This window comes from Adiantum capillus-veneris, chromosome 23, assembly GCF_014529385.1.
Source record: "Adiantum capillus-veneris isolate H3 chromosome 23, ASM1452938v2, whole genome shotgun sequence".
NCBI lineage: Eukaryota > Viridiplantae > Streptophyta > Polypodiopsida > Polypodiales > Pteridaceae > Adiantum > Adiantum capillus-veneris.
In genome coordinates this window covers 89514896-89530739 of record NC_140953.1, presented here as the reverse complement: position 1 = coordinate 89530739, position 15844 = coordinate 89514896, and the positions used below count along the sequence as shown (strand labels likewise).

At 42.2% G+C, this 15844-nt stretch overlaps 1 pseudogene; it reads right to left on the bottom strand.

The window, feature by feature from the left end:
• Positions 1-6191: 6191 nt before the first annotated feature.
• LOC147428142 (uncharacterized) lies at positions 6192-7222 on the bottom strand (annotated as a pseudogene).
• Positions 7223-15844: the final 8622 nt, after the last annotated feature.

The window sequence follows — 15844 nt, the reverse complement described above, 5'->3', positions numbered from 1 at the left end:
CGTCTGATTAGATGACGTCAGTTTACCCATAGCTAGATAGCATTAGTTTCTTTTTGTCATACCTTATGTATCATGAGACGACTTTTATATGTCTTTTTGAAAACCATGTATATTTTTTAAATAATGACAATGGTTTGTAACTATTACATTTGCAAAGATTAACAATCAAGTGATTTTGCCTATGTGTACAATTGTCATTGATTTACTTTTATCAATTCATGCTTGTCAATTTTGTATCTTTATTTTGCAAACAATACGTACTATGGATGATGGAGTTAATGATTATATTGTCTTGTGGGTGACTATTTTGGGTCTATATTTACCTTTGCACTTTTTTTCAAAGGTAAATTGACAAATGAAACATTCAATATGGTTCATGGGTGGCAGGACATTCAATGCCTTGCCACCAAAAAATTTTCCTCTCGGGCATTGCTATGACCGTCACTATATAAGGCTCTGCAGCGTCGCTACTGATGGCTCTACAACATTGCTATAGTTGTCACTATAAGCGTCGCTATATAGCGACGCTTATAGCGACTGTCATAGTGACGCTTATAGCGACGTTCCCGTATCGACGCTCATGGCGACGCTCTTAGCGACGCTGGGGGTTATAAAAACCCAGTGTATTTCCGTTGCTAAAAGCGTCACAAGAGCACACAACCTCTTGTAGTGATATGAGATAGAAGACACATGCAACTAGAAACCTTCTCACCTCCGTGATATTTACGCATACTTCCTTCAACCTCTGTATTGCATCCACTTTAGTTGGACAAGGTCAGCGGTCATGAGGATTACAAAGATGTCCCACTATCAATATTTCTTCAACCCCAAACACTGATTTTTGCCCAGATAATGTAAGGTTCACTTCTTCTAGCCTTGTTAAAATTCTATCACAATCATTGATGTGGTTTGCTACATATTTACAGCACCCCCTCGAATCTAGAGCCTCATCTTTTTTAGCTAAGTTACATCCTTTGATTGGAACGTCATCAAGAAAAGGCATTGTAATTTGAGGTATGAAGTCATGAAGGACTTTGTTCATACCGTTCATCATGTGCGCAATCGAGTGTGCAGTAAGGTGCACATCCTTACCAAACCCAACGGTGTTCTCATGGTAGTCAAGTCCCCGCTTTCCATTGCTAGTTGGAACTGATCATACCCTGAGTACAAATCCCCCATAGAAAATATTTCCCTTCTTGCAAATGCTTCTGCAAACTCACCTACAATTGGCCCTGTATCCATATTCCTGATTGTGACTTTGTTGACAGGCTGCATGTCTTGAATGAAACGTAGAGCTCCATTTTTCTTTGGTACAGTGAACCATCTGCTTGAGTAGGGGGCACACGAGGGTTCCAAAATCCCCATATTTATCTTTTCATTGAGTAAATCTATAATCTTTGGCAAGAGTGCTTTTGGCACTGGAATTGGTCGTAGATTCCAAGGCACATGAGATACAGTGAATATTACCATCCACACACCCTATCTCATGTGGCTCAAATGAAAAATCTTTTCCATGTTTGGAGAGTGTCTATTCAAAGAATTTTCTTTCAATCTCTGTCAAGGAGTCATTGCCTCCAACTTTTAACATCTTCAATGACTCTTGCATAAACTTGTGTCCAATTCTTTTTGGATCTCGGAGACTAGGTTGCAAAGAAGCCTGATCCATCGTTTCCTTGCAATCTGTCGGCAAAGGCAATGCCACTGGTTTCACCTTATTTGCTATAGTTTTGTACTCCACTTGCACTTCTAGATCTTTTTGCACATTGAATAACTCCTCATCTTTGAAAGACTCAATGAATCTATAAATGTCCATAGAAGCTACTTTTACGAGGTCATTTACTTGCTGGAAACTAGAACTTGTTATAGCATTGAGATCACCCATAGTATCTACAAAACAAACCTCCTCAAAAACATCTGAAATGTACTCATCTTCATCTAGCAAATTATGGTTTTTGTATTTTCTCTATACACTATTTACATATTGTTTTTGTCCTTTCTTTAAATCTCCAAGCTTTGTGAAAGATACTGATCCATCCTTTGCTACTAAGGCACCTGTAGAAAAAGCTTCATCTCCCTTTGGATCAGGCGAGAACCTTTTTCTTTCTGTACCACTACACTCCCGCTTTACAATGGTACTCGGTCAAAACCCCTAATTTCCCTTTGATCTCGAAGCTCCTTGCTTGGTTTTGGTAAACAATGGTCCCTTAAGCTATCATGATTTCACTCATGGTCAATGCAAACTATCAAGAATTGAACACATTTTCCATCTTTTCTTTTGACCCTGGCATAGGCAGATCCATCATCCAATACTTTTGTCTCCATTCGCACTGTGGTGATGTATGGCTGTCCAAGGATTAGAGGATAGCTTGACATCTCTTGAACAAAGAAATTTTTCTCACCTTTCACATCCCCTATGGTGACATTAACATTTGGGCAAGCACCATAGAGATCCCCGGATGAGTTGTTTGCAGCCCTAATCATCCACCCATGGTCAGTATCAATTGGCCACTTTCCCTTCATATAGAGACTCTTGGACATGAGGTTAATTTCTGAACCATGGTCTATCAAGGCCACATAAGGCTCCTCAAGATCTCCCACCTTAACCAAGGTTTCTGTTGTAGCCCTTGCCTAATGGTTTCTAGAATAGTGACTCTTATGAGTGGCTTCGTCTTCATCTTCATCTTCAAATTTAACATGCCTATTTCTTCCGCCCGAAGACTGGTAGAAGCTTACAAAATTCTCATCTTCATCTATTTGTTGTACTTGTATCAAATGTGTCTTTGAATCACTCTCTTCAGCCTCTAGTTGGATAGACTCCGTTTAAGCTTGTCGCTTCCTTCTTTATATGATATCAATGATTTCCTCATGGAACTCTCTTTTTGCAATGCCAAGGACTTCTCCCAATGTAAACTCCGCCTTGCTATTTAAGATCCTTTCCTCTAAAACTTTCTTTAAATCTGTGGCAGCTTCAATATCTGATTGTAGCTTGTATGATGGGCTTTTTCCCTTGCTCTTTTCTTTATCTTGCTTCTCCTTTGATGCAGCATCTCTCATTGGTACTTCTTGTGATGGAGGCTCCCTTGCCGTTGGCTCTTGAGAGGGAATCGGATCCTTTCTCCCTCCACCTCTAGTAGCCCTCTTTGAGGGGCCTTCATCCACATTTTCTCTCGTGCGTTTTTCTTCAACAAGTGCCTTGTTTCCTCCACACTTTGCAATGTAGGCATGCACTGACAAAGCATCTATAGGTTCATTCCACCCAGTCGCAAGACGGATATAATCTCTTGCTTCATGTAACACTTCTTTAGTCAACTTTCCCTTTATAGCTAACTCCATCGCCCGATGGCCAGACATCTTCACCATCCTCACTCACGTCTTCAATATATTTTGACCCTTTGTGCATGACTTGACCAGCCTTTAAGCCAAATGTTTCTTCTTTAACCACTGAGATAGCATGACTAGTTTCCATGCCCTCAACTAGCTTTTTCATCCCTCCTTTGCCAAAGTTGGTCCACTACAACACGTCGCGCGAATACCGGCGCATGTACCGACGAGATTGAGTTTATTTCTAAAATGAATTAAGTCAGTATACGCATTGGTATCCGCCTCGACATCAACACGCTTATATACGCGTCGGTATATTATGCGTCGGTATAAACGCTTGCATACACGTCGGTACAAGTGCTGAAATACGCGACCAAATAAGCTATTATATACGCGTCGGTATAACTCTCTAAATTCACGATTATATATGCGTCGATATGTTTGTCTAAATATGCACTGGAAATTATAGGTCGATTGCGATGCATATACCGACACTTATAGCAACGCCTATACCAACTCATATACAGACGCATATAACAGCACCTATACCGATGCATATACAGATGCATGTAGCAGCGTCTATACCGACGCATATGCAGACGCATATAGCAGTGCCTATACCGACGCATATACAGACGCATATAGCAGCGCCTATACCGACGACAAAACCTGCAAATTTTTTTTGGGCGGAGAGGGCTAGCTGTTGCTACTGCATATACTGCAACAACAGAAACCAACCCTCTCTGCACAAAGGAAGAGTGCAAAAGCAACCGCACTCCACCTTTTTTATTTTTGGACACAGAGAAGTACTGAATGCTGTCGCATGTGTTGCAGAAGCAAAAAGCAGCACTCTCTATCCAAAGGAGAAGTGAAAAAGCAATTGCACTCCACGTATGTGCAGAGAGAGTTAGTTGCTACTGCTACATGTACTGAAGGAGCATAAAGCAACTCTCACTACTCAAAAGAGGAGTGCAAAAGATACGACAATCCACCACTTTGTTTCTCGCTAAAGAGCGAATTCAAGAACTGTTGATCAAGTACTTATTCAACATTACATAAGCATAAGTATAAAACAATAAGCATAACCAAGTCTTTGTCAACCATAAGCATAAAACAATAAGCATAACCAAATCTTTGTCAAAAGAATAAAACAATAAGCATAACCATAAACATAACCATAACCATAACCATAACCATAACCATAACCATCACCATAACCATAAGCATAACCAAATATTTGTCAATCCTAAACAATAAGCATAACAAAACTAAATTGCACCAACAATCGGGGAAGTCCATCTACAACAAGTCATACCATAACTTCATTTACCAATCCAAAACCATATCATAAATTGATTACAAACACTTGAGCAAGAAGAATTTTCATGACTTCATTACATAACTCAATCCATATATAATCACAACATAAATCCATCTATCTGCTAACCGACCATGAACAGATAACAAAAAGTAAAAACATGTAACTATAAGTGTAAATGTCAGTATATATACAATCATGAATATACACAAAACTAGCTACCAATACAAATCTATGAACTCTGTCCCTCAAGGCAAGGCCTCCCAGTCGACGGTCTCTCCCTCCTCTATTACCTGTGTCAAAAGAGCTACAAGCCCATGCTTGTAGCCATACTTCTCCTCTCCACGTGTAGGAGGACGCTTCATTGCAAGTTCCTGCAAAACCAAACACTTAACAATAAATAAATATGAAAATAACACATATATTGTTGTCCACTCCTCTGTGTCCAACCATGCCGGCTTCGGCTCATTGTTCCTGAATTTGACTTTGGACTCTGATCGACGATGTGACATGGTGCCAATCGCCACACCCAAGATCCAGTCATTCAAGACTTTATGGTACCCCTCTGCCAGCCTGTACTCCCTATGAATGGCCTCAACGATGTAGTTTTTCCTCTCCTGATCCTGAGCATCCCAATGCTCCATCATAGAATGGCCAAACTGCACTGTGCAAAGCTGTCGTATCCTTTGTCGCATGGCCTTTTCGGCCGTATCCATGACCACAGCTCCGTCTCTGGTCGTTTACACCTTGCTAGGATCATGCTCGTGATCCCCAAGGTGTCCGTGGTGTGCTCGCTGGTGAACTGTCTACTGAAGAGAGCGGTGGACGCGCTCTCGGTGGTGTGGAAGCATTGGTAGCACTGTCACCACAACAACCACCGCTTCCCGAAGAGACACCTGAACGACGCCTAGACTATCTCGAAGAAGACCGGACAATCATCGGTGTAACTGGTACACTCTTCGTAAGTGTAGTGCCGATCGGACTCGGGGGCACACTAGTCAAGGGGGTAGGAGGCACACTAGTCCTAGGTGTAGGACCAGATGTACTAGGTCTGGAGGTGCCTACACGCCCAAGAGCCTGTACCTGAGCAATCTGCTCAGGTGTAAATTGCGACAAGAAGCTACCCATCTGCTCGGGTGACATGGCGGCCGGAAACTAAAGTCTGGAGAGTATGTATAGTCGTCGTCGGCCATGGCTGCAAAACTTAAATTCAAAGAACAACAGACATACGTCAATTCACTATTCAACAACTTAAGCAATACAAATAACATAAAAAACAAAACTGTAACAAAAATCACTATATTTAATTGATGTCGCAAGTGTTCATTACAGTTACATCTTAACAAAAATCAGTAGTCATTCTCTCATCTTCTATGAGAGCTGATGCGCCAAAAATATCTATATCAATCTGTACTTCCGCATCTTCATCATCAAACTCCACTTCGTTATCGCTCTCCGCATTTAGGGTGTCATCTCCATGTTCTGATTCTGGCATTTGTTGATCACTGACCTCTACTTCGAAATCCTCATCCGTCTGCCGTGCCTCTGAGTCTTACAACTGTTCAACCTCTATATCCAATCCTTCACACACTTGTTTGCTTCGTGGAGCAACTTGAACGACAAACAGCCAACGCGGTTTAAACAAATTTTCTTCATCCTTCTCATTCCATAGTGGATCTATTGTGAACACAACTTGTTCACAATGCTGCGGAAGTACAAATGTATCCCGAGCATCTGTCCACACCTGCCTGGAGTTCACTTGAATTAATCCACTCTTATCTTTGTGTACAGTTGCATTAGGCCCAGTAGTAATAACTATGAACCACTTGACATCAAAGATAAAAGTATCAAACTTTCTGAAGCTAATCTTCCAAATGTCTTGGATGTAGCCAAAGTATTCAAGCTGACCAATCTATGTGTTTTCATCACTGGCACTGGCCCGACTTTCTTGGACGAAGCTTGCTCTAACCCCACTATCGAAGGTCACCCTTCATTCGTCTATCCGCTGCACCCTGAAGTGTCTCCCATGGGACCACAAAGCTCCGTATTTGTGATACTACAAGCACATAAATCACATAGTTTAGGGTTTACTAAAGCAATGTAGACCATATAGATTTTTCAAAAAGAAGTTGTAGAAATACTTACATGCCATTCGCAACCCCTTAACATCTCCTCTTCTTCTTCAGTAATCAACACTCCGTTTCTCTTTGCCTCCGAAATTGTTGCATCTAACCATCGACCAGTAGGAAATTCTAGCAGCTTCTGAAGATGGTCACGATAAGGCAGGTTTCTAGTGGCACGATTGCGCTTGAATTGTAAATGTTCTGTAATACGTGGTTGCTTTTCCTCTTCGTAATTCTCTAACCACTTTTGCATTGCCTCTGAGTTGAGTAGACAAAATCTCATAACCTTTTCTCGCATTTTGAGATACATCTTTCTCACTACGCCTTGTCCTTGTGGCCCGTCCCCTATAACCTTGGCGTTGGTCTCATTAGTCCACAATCGGGGCATCTCTGGATCAATTGAACCCAAGAACTCACTAATGAAAACTAGAGACTCTTGCACAAGCCATCCTTCAACCATGCTACCCTCAGGACGAGCTCTTTGAAGAACGAACCCCTTTAAAGTCTTCATGAATCTCTCCAAGAAGAACATCCATCTGCTATTGACGGTTCCAGCAACTGCAACTTCATCGACCACATGCACAAGCAAATGCATTTGGATGGTAAGAATGTTCGTTGGAAAATACTTCTCCACCATACACACTGCTTCGATTGCATTCAAGTGAGCTACATCTATGCTGTCTTTTCTTATCTCTTTTGATGAGATCCAACGCACTAGCTCACTAATTTTATAAATGGTACATCTGATGTCATCTGTCAGACAATCGTTTATGGCAATTGTAAGATAAACTGTAAAAAATTGTGCCAATCAGTGACTTAAGACCACTAAGATTGTCATCTCTAGTAAAGGCCGTTTTCAAGCATCGCATGCACCTAGTAGGAGTCTGGAAAGAAGATATGGTTTCACTTATTGCTCTTCAGCATGACTCAAAACCCATGGACCTTTTGGAATAGCATACGCTCCATTGGACTTTAGTCGAGGCCACATCTCTGGCATTCGACCCACAGCCTGTAGGTCATCTCTCTGAGCTTTTCTCTCCCTTTTTCCAGTAATGGTCTTCCATATGATCTCTCCCACATTCTTAAAAATGTGCATTGGGTCGAGTAGATGATTAATAAGCAGATCACTCCAGTACGGCAGTTCGTGAAAAATAGACAATCTCTTCATGCCGGGTGGGTTAAAATCTCCACTTTGTAGCCACATGTTCTTCCAGTCACTCGCCTTTAGTGGATGCATGCCATGTTTACATATGTTTGGCCCACGTAGCTCATGCCCTTCAGGAAAAATCGACCATGCTCTTCGTAGATTGTCTTGCCTAGGTAATCAGAGCGGCGAAATCCAAGTCGAGGACCACATTTTGGACATGCATGATTCCCAAAGTAGCTCAAGCCTGTAAAGTAAAGAAAGAAATTAGCAGGGCACAATTAGCGATGATGCAGATTTGTATATAAGTTAAGGTTTCATGATACTAACCTGAACACTCACCAAAACCTGGTCAATCGTGCATGGTCCACATAAGAATGCCTTGCACATGGGCATGTCGCAGTCCAATCGGTTGGGACATGTCAACCACATCAATCCCTGACCACAATATTTGAAGCTCTTCTATGAGTGGTGCCAAATAGACATCCATGTTCTTTGCTTTGTACTTTCCTGGGACAATGAGTGACAGTAATAGATGGCCTTTCTTGATAGCCATCCATGGAGGAAGATTATAATTCACCAAGAAAATTGGCCATGTGCTCCATGATGAAATGCGTAATCCAAATGGGTTTACTCCATCCATTGCTAACCCAAAATGGAGTGAACGAGGCTCCTCCGCAAATGTACGCCATTGTTCTTCTATGTGCTTCCATGCACGAGAGTCAGCAGGCACGCACATCACATCATCCATGGATCTAGTGTTGGTATGCCACGTCATCAAAGATGCTATAGACTTGCTCCTGAACATGCTCTTTATTCTTGGAATTATAGGAAAGTGTCTAAGAACCTTTGCAGGGACAGATTTTCCTTGTGTGTCCTCTCTATATCTATTTGATCCACACTTGGGACACTGTACTAGATATGCGTACTCATTTCGAAAGAGTATACAATCCTTACGACATGCATGGATTTTATGATAATCCATGTTTTATGGTAAGAATCTTCTTGGCAGCAGGTTGGGAGGGAGGCATGTGATTGCCTTCCGGCAAGATTTGCTTGTTTAGCAACCTGTCAATACATCACCACATCAAAAGCCACGATTATTGGTTTGAATTTTGTGTCCATACTAAGCATATAGTACATTTACCTAAAAAGCTCTGTGACACTCCTGTCAGACCATCCATAAATATACTGTAGATTAAGCAGGGCCAAAGATGTATGAAGAACTGAAATGTTTGCACCATTGTAAAGCGGCGCTCGTGCAAGTCTCCGCATCATCTCACCTTCTAGCTCAACGTCACTCTCATGTCATCGATGTGGACGTGATGACTGAGGTTGATCGACATTGTTTCCTTGGATGGTTTCTCCACCTTGGTTTTCAATAACCGGATCCATGTCAAAAAACGCATCCAACATTTGATCCATCTCAGCTTCTTGAAATGTGACATTCTCTATTGGTGGGGTAGATTCCACTAGTGGTGGTTTGTTTGACATTCATCTTCTCTGTCATGAAGTTGGAACAATATCTATTTCTAGGGATTGATCGACTGCATCCGGACCATGAGATCGAAAACACAAATCTTGTAGTTGCTTTGCAGGAAAGAGACCATTGTTGCGTATGTGCTGCTCACATATCTTTCGTTTTCGAAAGATCTGGTGCTTGCATCGCACACAAGGACACGCCATCCTATCCTCCATAATTGATCTGTGTCTGTTGTACAATAAATTAACAGTAAGGATCATAGATTCTCTTTAACCTTGTATATAAAAATAGTGTAAACTACCTCACATTCTCTAGTCATGCCCGATCTTCGCACACCTCGGTCTAGAGGTGCACGGAGATCAGGACCACCGGGTAAATCATGTCTTTATTGGTCAAATTAAAGCCTATATTTGTGGGTGCAACATACGTACACACACACACACACACACACACACACACACACACACCTGCTCTTCAGACAATCCATGTAAACGGTCTCAAGAGTTCTCGTTTTATCTTCGGATCTGGATTTGACCTACGACTTGTGTATTTGGCATTTTTTCTATCCGTTTGACCTACGGCTTGCCATATGCGCTCTTGACATTGCGTACAGACTACCTAATCGACTACGGATGGTTTCAATAACCGTAGAATCAATTTCCGAAGTCCATTTGCGTTTTTTCGTAGAAAAACGTAATCGGATTTGATCAATCCCTTGTGTATTTGACGTTTCTTCTGTCCGTTTGACCTACGGCTTGCCATACACGCTCTTGACATTGCTTTAAGACTACCTAATGGACTACGGATGGTTTCAGTAGGCATAGAAGTCATTTTCAAAATCCATTTGCATTTTTTCCGTAGAAAAACGCAACCGGATTTGACCTACGGCTTGTGTATTTGGCATTAATTCAAACCCATTGACCTACGGCTTGCCATACACGCTCTTGACATCGATTTAAGACTACTTAATGGACTACGGATGGTTTCGGTAGGCATAGAAGCCATTTCCGAAGTCCATTTACGTTTTTCCATAGAAAAACGCAACCGGATTTGACCTACGGCTTGTGTATTTGGCGTTTCTTCTATCCGTTTGACCTACGGCTTGCCATACGCACTCTTGACATTGCCTAAAGACTACCTAATTGTCTACGGATGGTTTTAGTAGGCATAAAAGCCATTTCCGAAGTCCGTTTGCGTTTTTTTGCAAAAAAACGCAACCGAATTTGACCTACGGCTTGTGTATTTGACGTTTCTTCTGTCCGTTTAACCTACGGCTTGCCATACATGGTCTTGACATTGCCTTAAGACTACTTAATGGACTACGGATGGTTTTGGTAGGCGTAGAATCAGTTTCCGAATTCTGTCTGCGTTTTTTTGTAGAAAAATGCAATCGGATTTTACCTACGGCTTGTGTATTTGGCGTTTCTTCTATCCGTTTGAACTACGGCTTGCCATACACACTCTGGACATTGCCTAAAGACTACCTAATGGACTACGGTCGGTTTCGCTAGGCATATAATCAGTTTCCGAAGACCGTCAGCGTTTTTTTATAGAAAAACGCAATCGGATTTGACCTACGGCTTGTGTATTTGAGGTTTCTTCTGTCCATTTGACTTACGGCTTGCCATACACGCTCTTGACATTGCCTTAAGACTACCTAATGGACTAAGGATGGTTTCTGTAGGCATAGAAGCCATTTCCGAAGTCCGTTTGCGTTTTTCTATAGAAAAACGCAACCGGATTTGACCTACGACGTAGAAGCCGTTTATGAAGTCAACCCAACCGGACTTCAAAAATGGCTTGTATTTTGGGTGTTTCTTCTATCCGTTTGGCCTATGGCTTGTTATATGCCCCCGCCCAACCTTTTTTGAGGAGGAAGCTTGTCTCTAAGAGCAACGACGGCGTTGTTGTTGCTCCCTAGAGGACTTTCATGTGTAAAGGTGAGAGTTGAGCTTCGAATGTATTTTGAGATGATCAAATGAAGTGAAAGAAGCTCAAGAGGAGTGTTACAGTCGGAAGCCTGGCTGCCCTGTAAAATACTCAAAAATAGCACATAGCGAGACATAAACGACTAAATCTGCATACCTCGAATCACACAACGCCTAATCCACGTTGTACACGAGCAGAGAGAGAAAGAGAGCGTGATAAAACGAGAGAGCACGTGCAGGCGCACCTCCTAGAGCGGAGTGCTACGCCTGCACGGCGAGAGAGAAGAGGGGAGAGGGGAGAAGAAGTACACAGACACCGGGTGCAATCTCCCCCCGTGCAAGAGTGACCATTTCCCTCTTGCACGTATTTGTTATATAAATTTCTTGAATGGTCAAATTGGTTACAAACTAGCCGGCCGGTCATAAATGGCCAAAGCTCATAAAAGAGCACTTGAATAATAAAATGTACATGATATACATATCCATTCGCGTAGGCCAAGCTGGGTCTAGTCTTTTCCACCTGTCAGTTGCAATAAATAATAAAATGTCAATTCTATAACATACCTCTCCGTTGGAAAGCAATTGTCCTCAGTTTCGAAGATAAAAATCTGCAAACAATACTTGTCAAAAACAATGATTAGAAATCTGTATCAAATAGTATTAAAAATCCATAAAATTAGACAACATTGCTTATCCCTGCCGTCATCCACATACTACCTATTCTAGTGTACCATACCACTAGAATAAGCAGTATATGTCATACCCTTATGAATCAGGATATCATTGGTCACGCTCATTATCAATCTCATAATGTCAAATCTCATCACATAAACACTGCCATAATAATCACCAGATACCAAATCCCAATCCAATTCCAATTCCACAGTATAAGTCCAAATCCAAATCACTTTCATTATGTACCCGGGTAACAAAATCATACCAGTTACTGTGGTGGCCAGCCATTGCAGCATGATTTTGTGATCGGTGTTGCCTCAACTAGTGAATCTACAACAATAAGACGTGCTGCCTAGATCGGCGAATCTGCACTAATGCTGCCTATATTGACGGGTCTGCATTTACCATTGTGAATTTGCAAGTTGTTAGTGTGCTGCCTAAATCGGCGATCTGCACAGATAACTGGTGTTGCCTAAATCGGCGAATCTACACCAAGGTGAGCATTTACACACTGCCTAAATCGGCGGATCTGTGTGTCTGTGACCAATAGACTAGGCTAGGCATAAAAAAAATTAAAAAAAATATAGCATTCATCACATGTGTGAGACCAATTTGGAACATGTTTGAGTAGGAGGATACTTACAAAATGTTGTTCACTACCTTAGCTTACATGAGTATATCTTAATGACAAATGATCATAATAAAAAATCCTTTAAATTAATGAGAAAGCAAAGCCGAAGTAGTGTGTGCGTGCATAGAGAGATATAATTGAGAGAATGACCATTCAAATTAGGGGGTCACACAAAAATAGAATGCTCGTACAAGCTGGAGAGGGTTGTAACTGTGTTGTTCTCTTTTGGAATGGGAGCAATAGACACATCTAGAGTTGTAGATAAGAGAGTTATCATATTTAACAATTGAAGTATGGAGTAAGAGATTAGGTTAGATAGTGGATTGGTACATAAAGAACGCCAGCCGAGAATCTTTTAGAATAGTGTTAGTGGAATATGACCTGAATGTGATAAGTAATACTGTAAAAGTAAAAGAAGGGGCTTTACGGTGTGATTAGTGAGCTTCATGACAACGTAAAATTACGTACCTGGAGGGAGTTTGAAGAAGTGACTAGTATCCAAATCGTCAGATGCTTAAACAAGTTCTTGAAAATAAAGGGCAACAGCAAAATTCATCATTTGAGTAATGTCATGCAAGGTAGAACCAACCAAAGTATAAATGCCATAAAGTTCAAGTCGTACAGATGGGTGTCATATATCGATGAGGTGGACTGTATATGATGGTTGTCGCAAGAAAATTAGAAGCTAGTAAAATTTTGCCAGTGTTGTTGAAACTAGCTAAAATAGCAAAGCAGTGGCTAGATTCCATTGTTTCCTTCAAGTAAATCGGCAAAGTTTGACAAGTTTTAGTGTGAATACCTGAAAATCTTTGAATTTTGACCTAAAAACAAAAGAGCTTTAGGTGTGGAATTGTTTTTGGTAAGCCCTTAAAACTCGATCGACAAACATTGCTATGAGGACTCTGACCCAAAGAGAATTTCTTGTGAAAAATTTCGTAGGAACTACTTTTGATGGTCATCTTTGAATGGATACAAAAAACACTATAGTACCAAGAGACCTAGCAGCACTTATCGCCACCTTAAATATAGACACACAAATCGCAGATTGCGTAGCCACGAGCAATAACTACAAGCTATGAAAGACCATATAGAATAAGTCTTACAGTATGTGTGTGTGTATTTGTGTGAGTGTGTATACGTATATCATCGAAATTGACGAGTGATTGTGTGTGGGGGACAAGAGGCCATCAACTTGTGAGGTTGGGGGTAATCAAGGTAGGGTGCGCAGTTTGGTTGAGGGGGGAAAAGAGAGAGAGAAAAGGAAATGAAATGTTATATTAACCGTCTTAAAAATGTAAAATTACGTATGAGAACAAACTGATACCATCCTTGTGTATCTATTCCAATGCCTAGGTACAAATAAAAATAAACATAAAATGAAGTACAATGAAAGACTGAAATGAAAAGCCTATAATCTGTTTCTTTTGAAGTTCTTGTAGCCTAGCCTCCCGTATGTCCCTTCTGTCAAGTTTCCAAGCCGTGGCCCGTCGACGGCACGCACCTCGCTAAAAACTCCCTGAACTAGTCTCACGCACAACGCACAATGCATGCAAGAAAGTCATTATAATAAACTAAGCAGCTTTTAATATTTGAGTGCATTGTGCACCCATTGCTACGACGCTAGCTCTGTCATAATTTCACCATCGCTCTTGTGTGTGTGTGTGTTTTGTTTTGTTTCTCTTTTTTTTTTTTTTTTTGCTTAACGTGGGTTGCACACAACGTCCTTCAATCTTCCACGTACCATCCGGTTGTTGTTCTGATCATGCAGTGACACAAAAATCATCATGGCTATTTTATCGGCCAATCAGTTCCATTATACACAAATTCAATGCAGCCAAGTATTGCGATTTATATTTCACAAAATTAAGTTACTGGACAACATCGCGATGCGATAGGCGGCCGGGCAAAAGGCGGTGCTCTAGGGGTTCCCTGCACTCTGCGCAGAGCAAGTGGAGAAGGTTTTGGTTGTGGATGGTTATTGGCGGTCCAGAGTCAAGGAAGATGCAGCGCCTGTAGGGTCCGCACGTGTCCATGCTTCCAGGTGAGAAAAAGATAGAGGGCGCACTAACTGCTCCAAAGGGTCTCCAAAGGGTCTGGTGGTTGGAAGAAGCAATCAATTTGCTGCGTAGAGCCTCAAAGTTTGGTGGGATTTGGAGGCTGCATGGCGGGCTACGTAGTGTAATGGGTTGGTAACCATTGGTTGATTGTGTATGCATTCTAGCTTGACCAATGCCACTAGAGCCGAAAAGGGGCGAGCTGCTTGGCGCATGTGCTTTCTTTGCGAGGTAGGCTACGGAACTATAGGTCCCCTTTATTGGTGTTGGCGGCTTGTGGACCCTGTGTTGCTGGCATGGGACTACAAAGCCTCATGGGCTGCTCCTTTACTTCTAAGGAGGTGACATAAAGCCACTTCCTTAGAGCACAGCATAAAACCTGAAGCACCTTTTGGCTCTGGGGCTGCTTTTGAGGAGAGGGGAGAGTCACTTTGACTACGAGAGAGAAACGACAGTGCAGGTCTAGATAAGTGTGAGAGAGAGAAACTGCATGTCATGCAGCTGGCTGCCTGCTCGCAGAGGAGGGGCGAAAGTGGTAGGCATAGCTCATGTGGGTTGCAAGAACATGAGCCGCAATATGACCTGTCGAGCTGGTACTCATCGAAGGCTGAAGCCGACCACGTGGTTGGCGGTAGGGGAACTGCAGAGACGGCCACTTGCATGGGTTGGTAGACCACGAGCTGGAGTCGCTCGTTAAGTGAGAGTAGAAGAGAAGAGAGAGAGAGAGAGAGAGAGAGAGAGAGAGAGAGTTTGCTACGGTTCGCCATAGTCTGAGAGAGGGAGAGATCAGTGGGTGTCCTTGCGTAGGGCAGCGAGCTGCTGCTCACTTACTGGCAGCCATCTGATGTGTGTGTGTGTGTACGGCGCAACTATGAGGAAAAAAGAGAATCAAGCTGCAATCAAAACTGGCCGATGACGGCTCCAGTGCATGTGTGTGAGAACGAGAGAGAAGGGAGTGATAATTAGACGGCTGCATGGCATCGCCCATGCTCAACCACTCAAGCTTGGGGTAACCTGAGTTGATGGCGACGGGACAGATAATTGCTTGTTTGACACAGCGGCAAAGGCTGCATGCAGCCCACCTAAAGTTGTAGGTGTGGTAGACAGTGAACCAGAGAAAGATAAGAGTGACATGGGGGGCTGAGCCGCTGCATGGCATCGGTGGCG